This window comes from Apostichopus japonicus, chromosome 16 (genome assembly GCF_037975245.1).
Source record: "Apostichopus japonicus isolate 1M-3 chromosome 16, ASM3797524v1, whole genome shotgun sequence".
Taxonomy (NCBI): Eukaryota; Metazoa; Echinodermata; class Holothuroidea; order Aspidochirotida; family Stichopodidae; genus Apostichopus; species Apostichopus japonicus.
This window is the reverse complement of record NC_092576.1, coordinates 7,022,501-7,029,509: the sequence shown is the minus strand read 5'-3', so window position 1 is coordinate 7,029,509 and position 7,009 is coordinate 7,022,501. Positions and strand designations below refer to the sequence as shown.

The 7,009-nt window shown below is 39.7% G+C and overlaps 1 protein-coding gene across 1 annotated transcript in view; it reads left to right on the top strand.

The window, feature by feature from the left end:
- LOC139982611 (uncharacterized) overlaps positions 1-7,009 on the top strand; it is an 89,970-nt gene that overhangs the window by 65,020 nt on the left and 17,941 nt on the right. The window lies entirely within an intron of this gene.

Here is a 7,009-nt window from a genome sequence, read left to right as displayed (position 1 = left end):
AAATCCACTCCTGGAGGATCGAAGACACAATTATGGTGTGGTCCTGGAAACAAAACTTCGAGATTTAGAGCAAACGCATGAAACCCTCGTCCCTTGTTGGTCACGAATAACAACGGTAGTATTACTAATCTGGGTCTGATCCATCGATTGAGAAACACAATTGTAGTATTGATGCAAAACATGCTCGGATCAGATTCCTACGTTGAGAGTACCAGAGTAATATAATTGTAAAACAAATTAAGGTCTGATCCTGAAGTGGTCAAGGAAACTATTTTGTAAAAGCATTTCACATTCGACATGGGCGTGATTTCCCTCACCAAATGTTGGTTGAAGAACACAATTGTAGAATTGATGCGAAACATGCCCGGATCAGATTCCTACATTTATTTCGACTACCGTATATCATTATACAGCCTTCATGTTGATCCGGGGGGGGGGGGGACCCAGACACCTTACGAATTTTCTGTTACCCACAAAAATAAAAAGAACGGCTGAAATCAGTCTAGTCCAATAGTTAGCTTTACCTGCATAGAAGAGAATGCTCACAGACCATGTCCGATCCATACTATATTTCCCGCGCGGTTCCAATATAAGGTCTAGAGAACAGTACATAGTTACTTACTTTCCAAGTTACTAGGTTGGAAGAACTCTCGATCGAGGTACCAGAGCACATATCGTTATCAATCATGAAGACATTCTACACAGGACCGAATGAGAGAGACGCTATGATGAATAATTATTTTCTCCTACACGATTTGTTCGAAATGGTCACATGACTGTTGACATGACACCTTATTAGCCAATCTAGGCATTTCATCAATCAAAGATGGGAAAATGTAATTTCTGTACCAAAAGGGGCATGTCTTATTCAGGAATAAGGGCACTTTTGAGGTTCTTCACAAAACCGGAGATACTTTTTCCGTGTACCCCACAACCCCTCCCCCATCCCCTGGTTGTGCCTCCCATCTGTCGTTTTACCTAAGAGTTCGATAATGAATACACAAACTTATGCAAAATCCGAAATATATGTGCAAGTAGTTCCTAAACACAATAGACCTTGCTACATACTGCCTAGCCTAGTTGGATATCGACATCAAATGCAAAGCATTATATTCAGTCACAACCCTCTGAGAAATGCTTTCCTCGAAAATTGTGAGGGGACTTTCTGAATCTTAAATAACGACATATTGTATTCCTACAAATTAGACAGTTAAAAAGTGAAGGAAAGAAGAATACGTATCTGTTCATTAAAGATAGGGCCTCATATATATTTTGAATCAAGTCGAGAATTACTGTTACCTTCTTTATGTCTGTAAGCTAATTTCATTTGACATTAAGGTCATGCTACAGCCTCAAGAAAATTTCTATTTAAATTAGAAACTGTGTTTTAGCAAACAAATTATTTTTATTTGTATCTTAGCAAACTAGTTTGTCATCATTGTAGAGGTAATATTTGTGGCTCGCATCCTGAGCGTAAATAGGAAGTCTGCATTTCAGAATACTGCCACCTTCTTTATCCCTTTTTGTTTTCTTTTTCTTTTTCTTTTTTGTTAAATTTGTCCATCGGTGCTTAGTAAATCGCCTATGTAGCTAAGCAGCAAAGTGAACCTCTGTTCGCTAAATTAGTCAAAATTTCACTAATTTGATTAACTTACCGAACATACCGTAACTTTTCATTTCTTTTTTTAGGAAAATAAAAGCAATTTTTTTAGTTTTGGTTGAATTCTGTTGCTTTATTAATGTAAATTTTTTATTTATTCAAAAAGACGGTCTATTTACCAAACAATTATTATTTTCGTTACCCGACTCTGCAGAGACTTGGCGATACGCCACCTGTAAGTGTGTAGTTTTGATAATTTGTTTTGTGTATGTATATACTGCGCTAACAACTTTGGTATCTTATCCAGGCATCAAATATGCGTCGAACGCGAAAAGATAGCAACCGTGACTAACGTCAGTTATATACAAGTGCTCATCGAAATTATTGCGGAAATATTTTCTTTAGAATGTAAGCAACTTTTCTAATTCTTTGAGGGTATTAATTACATTTTAAGTGAAATCTGATGGTTAATGCGACTCCCGTTGGATTAAAACTGAATGTGACAATTCATCATCGCGCAAATGGTATCACTGCAGTATCATCATTATTTGTTAGGCTACTACTAGTACTACTAGATAAAATGTCATCGGCCCCTGTGCTGTACATAGGCCCTAGCCTCAGTACTACTAGGCTCTACAGGCTAGTATAGTCAAGGCTTCATAATTGACGCACCCTGTAATTATGGGTACTGTATGAAAGAACTTGACACTGCAGACATTTTGTAGTCAAATTCTGCTCAATTGTACGGTGCATAAGCACAGAACCTTAAATATTTTGAGATTATAAAATTTCTAGGGAACTACACATATGAAAAACACAGAGATGAGTGATTTGGATTTTTCCTTTATATACATCTTTGATCAAACAAAGTGGCTTTTCTTACAACTAGTCGAAAGAATAATTTATATATACGCATGCGCAGTTGCTTTAACGTGGCTATTTGACGACTAGGAGTACTATTTTTACGACTAGGAGTAACAATAATTTCAGGTTAGGGTTAAGGTTAGGGTTAGGGCTGGTTTTTAGGGTTAGGTTTAGGCTTACCCCTACTCCAGCAGTGGAGCCAGGAGTCACTCGACCAGCTAAAATTGACCCTGGATACGACAGTTTATCCGTTCATCAACTGACATCGATGAACTAACAGATGCGATTACCGGGTACGTGAACTTCTGCGTAGACTGCTCGGTCCCTACAAAGCAAGTGAAGGTGTATCCAAACAATAAACCGTGGATTACCAGCACAGTCAAATTAGTGATCAACAGGAAGAAAGGCATCTTTGGCAGAGGGGACAGAGATGAACTGAAATCAGTCCAGAAAGAACTGAAAGACTGTATTAGAAAGGAGAAAGCTATTTACAAGCGTAAGATTGAAAACCGATTTACTGATAATAATATGAAAGAAGTCTGGGAGGGAATCCGTTTGATGAGTGGGTACTTGGTTAACAATCATAAATCATATTTGCCTGATACCTCTATTGATTACGCTAACGCATTGAATGATTTTTACAACAGATTTGATTGTCATGACTTTTCTACACAGGCTGATCATCTCAGAGAGTCATTAGACGACCGTGCTGGGGAAAACCCCTTTTTATGTGTAACCAGGGCCAAGTTTATCGGAAATTTTCTCGTTTAAATGCATTTAAAGCTGCCGGCCCAGACCAACTGAAATCACGGGTATTGAAAACCTGTGCCAATCAACTTGCCGACATTTTTACTCACATTTTTAATCTTTCCTTCTGTACAAAAACAATACCTGTATCATGGAAACGCTCTTGTATTATTCTAGTAGCCAAAAAGGCTGTCATATCCTGCATGAATGACCTTCGGCCTGTGGCCCTTACTTCTGTCCTGATGAAGTCGTGTGAGCGAATTGTACTGCGGCACATAAAGCCGTTAGTCGATGACTACCTCGATCCTCAACAATATGCTTATAGGGCCCATCGCAATACAGAGGACGCGGTCTCAAATTGCTTGAAGAAATTGTATTCCCACCTTGAACATTCTAAATCAGGTCATTCTGCCAGAATTATGTTCTTTGATTTTTCATCTGCGTTTAACACAATTCAACCTCATGTTTTGGCCGGCAAGATTTTAAATATGAATATTTCACATGATCTCATTATTTGGATACTCAACTACCTTACCAATCGTTCTCAATATGTTCACATTAGCTCATCCAACTGTATGTCAGATGTCCAATACTCAAATACTGCTGCTCCACAAGGAACCGTTCTAGCCCCATTTTTATTCACTCTGTACACGTAGGATGTGTGATCATCGTCTGATAGTTGCCATTTAATTAAATTTGCAGATGACACAGCCTTAGTCGGTTTGATTAAAAAAGATGATGAGAGTGAATATCTGGATAAAATTAATCATTTCGTCGGATATTGTGACAAGAACTTCCACATTGCTTAATGTTAAAAAAACAAAGGAAATGAATATTGATTTCAGAAGGGTCAATGGTCAACCGAGAGAGGTTGTGATCAAAGAAAATCCCGTAGAACAAGTCTCATCCTACAAATATCTTGGTGTTGTTTTTGATGATCAACTGGCGTGGCATGAGCATATAGATTATTTGGTGAAGAGAGTAAACCCTAGATTATATTGTCTCCGTAGAATGAGTAAATTTGACAATTGACAGTCGTATCCTCACTATCTTTTATAACTCAGTCATTTGTAGCGTGTTGAGACATTGTATGACATGCTGGGGTGGTAATGTGACTGCTAATGATAAGAATCGCATTGATTCTGTTATCAGACAGGCTAATCGTATTCTGGGTGGGGACCAGCTTACAATGGAGTGTATGTACTATCATATTATGAGTCTAAGCTCGACGCCATCCTGGCCGACGAGAATCACCCATTGTTTCTGAATCTCAGCAGTGCAATAATCTCTCGCAGTGGGCGGATGAGGCTTCCGAATGCAATAACAAATCGTCACAAATCTCCCTTTATCCCTCAGTGCATTAAGCTCTTTAATTGTTGTTTCAATCGTTAGTAGCCTGCTTTATCTTCCCGTTCTTGCCATCTTGGCTGGCTGGCTGGCTGGCTGGCTGGCTGGCTGGCTGGCTGGCTGGCTGGCTGGCTGGCTGGCTGGCTGGCTGGCTGGCTGGCTGGCTGGCTGGCTGGCTGGCTGGCTGGCTGGCTGGCTGGCTGGCTGGCTGGCTGGCTGGCTGGCTGGCTGGCTGGCTGGCTGGCTGGCTGGCTGGCTGGCTGGCTGGCTGGCTGGCTGGCTGGCTGGCTGGCTGGCTGGCTGGCTGGCTGGCTGGCTGGCTGGCTGGCTGGCTGGCTGGCTGGCTGGCTGGCTGGCTGGCTGGCTGGCTGGCTGGCTGGCTGGCTGGCTGGCTGGCTGGCTGGCTGGCTGGCTGGCTGGCTGGCTGGCTGGCTGGCTGGCTGGCTGGCTGGCTGGCTGGCTGGCTGGCTGGCTGGCTGGCTTGATTGCTTACTTCCTTGATTGCTTACTTCCTTGATTGCTTACTTCCTTGATTGCTTACTTCCTTACTTACTTACATGTACAGTTGCTTTATTTACTTTACTGCGCTTGAATTCGCCGATGTTGTAAGAATAGTTTATAAATAATTGTTACGACTAGTTGTAAGAATAGCCACGGCCTTGATCAAATCCTTACGTGTTTCAATTATGAACTCACCCTGCTACTAGTAACAGTATAGTCTTATTAGGCCCAAATAAGGCGTAATATGGATGTATATAGGCTTGCATTATTTCCTGAAGGGCATCAATGTCATCGGCAAAACGTAGGTTGTTACATGCTCTGCCACCGATGCTCACTGTCCCTTCATGCATTTCCAGAGCATCCGACATGATTTTCTCAAGGAAAACGTTGAAGAGAGTAGGCGAGAGCAAGCAACCATGACGGACTCCGACTGTTGTTGAACCAGTCGCCTATTGCACCATTGAACATGATTGCGCTGTTGGCTTTGTCATAAAGCTGTGTTGGTCCCATTGCCATTGCTATTGCCCTATCACTTACATACCCTATACATTTACACGCATACACGCATACACAAATACATACATTCTTACTTCCTTTCGAATTTACCATTACGCATTTACTGCCGTTTTCTTACGTGAATTCCGCCGTTTTCGACCGACGAAGGTTAGTAACGGAGTTTGTAGCAAGATTCCATAAGCTTCTGTTTAGTATCAATGTTGATGTTGCTGGTAATCTGTCTTGTAATTTCATTAGGATTACGCCCAGTTTATGTATTATGGTTCTGTGCGTGTACGGGTCTGTTCACGTTCAAGCGCCCAATATTATCATAACTGGCACTTGGAGCATTGTAACAAAATACTTAGAGATAGAAATATCATCCTCACTGAGGTAGTTCTCCTAGCTGTACCTACCGTAGCATAAACAAATGGACTGATAAATGCTTTTGATAATCTGTGACGGAATTGTATTATTTTTATTCTCATGATTAGTACATACAAATATATACAAGTTTAACTCAAATTCTTTAACACGAAAACTATTTCAGCCACATCGGCAAAGTACAAATTACTGTGACACTCTTATTAATAATAATGTCCAAAAACCATGTTTCAAACCTAATAGATTAAACCACGGCTTCCAATATTACTTTCATATTTTGCTTAAAAATACAATTTAAATAAGATTTAAATAATCTAGTAAGGAAAAAACTGATGGTATTTTCTCTACCAGCTTTGAATGAAAAATATGATACTTAACTAAGAGCACTATTTAGGTTAACTCTCGGGAAAAATCCGTATTCTTCTAATGTATCTTAATTCCCGTGTTTTCAAACCGATAATGTAATTACTTCCAAACCATTCTAACTAAATTAAAGTCATATAACATATGTTGGATTGTTAGCGTGTCAATGCCACAAAAATTACAAAGACTATTATCTATGGCATAAATAATATTAAGGTTCCACTAGCACAAATCATTACTTCTTCTAAGTGTTACCTGTTGAAATATGTATTATTGTTATGCAGGTTTGTCACATTTTTCGAAGGTGATGTCCGTCCGAAGTGCTCATAAAGTAACTTGAAATAAAGACTGAGGATTTTAACTTAATAATTTCAAATCTGTCATTATACCTTGTAGGTAGCTTATCAATAACGAAGAACCCTTTGTGACAATTGTATCTTTTGACAGGATATGCTTTGTGTAGAAAACATGACAGTGATGTCCTAATACAGCAGTGGTGATGTCCGAAAAATATTCCAAGAAACATAGTCAAATCTACTAACAAGTGTTTGGCAGCATTTTCCATTAGTTCAAAATAATGTGATGCTGTTTGTGCACATCACATATCATAATGTAATGATATATATTGCTAAGTATTAACAAGCATGGTCTTTGTTTAATACATGTCTTGTTGCTCACTTGTATCACTTTTCTTTGTTTCGCTCTTGG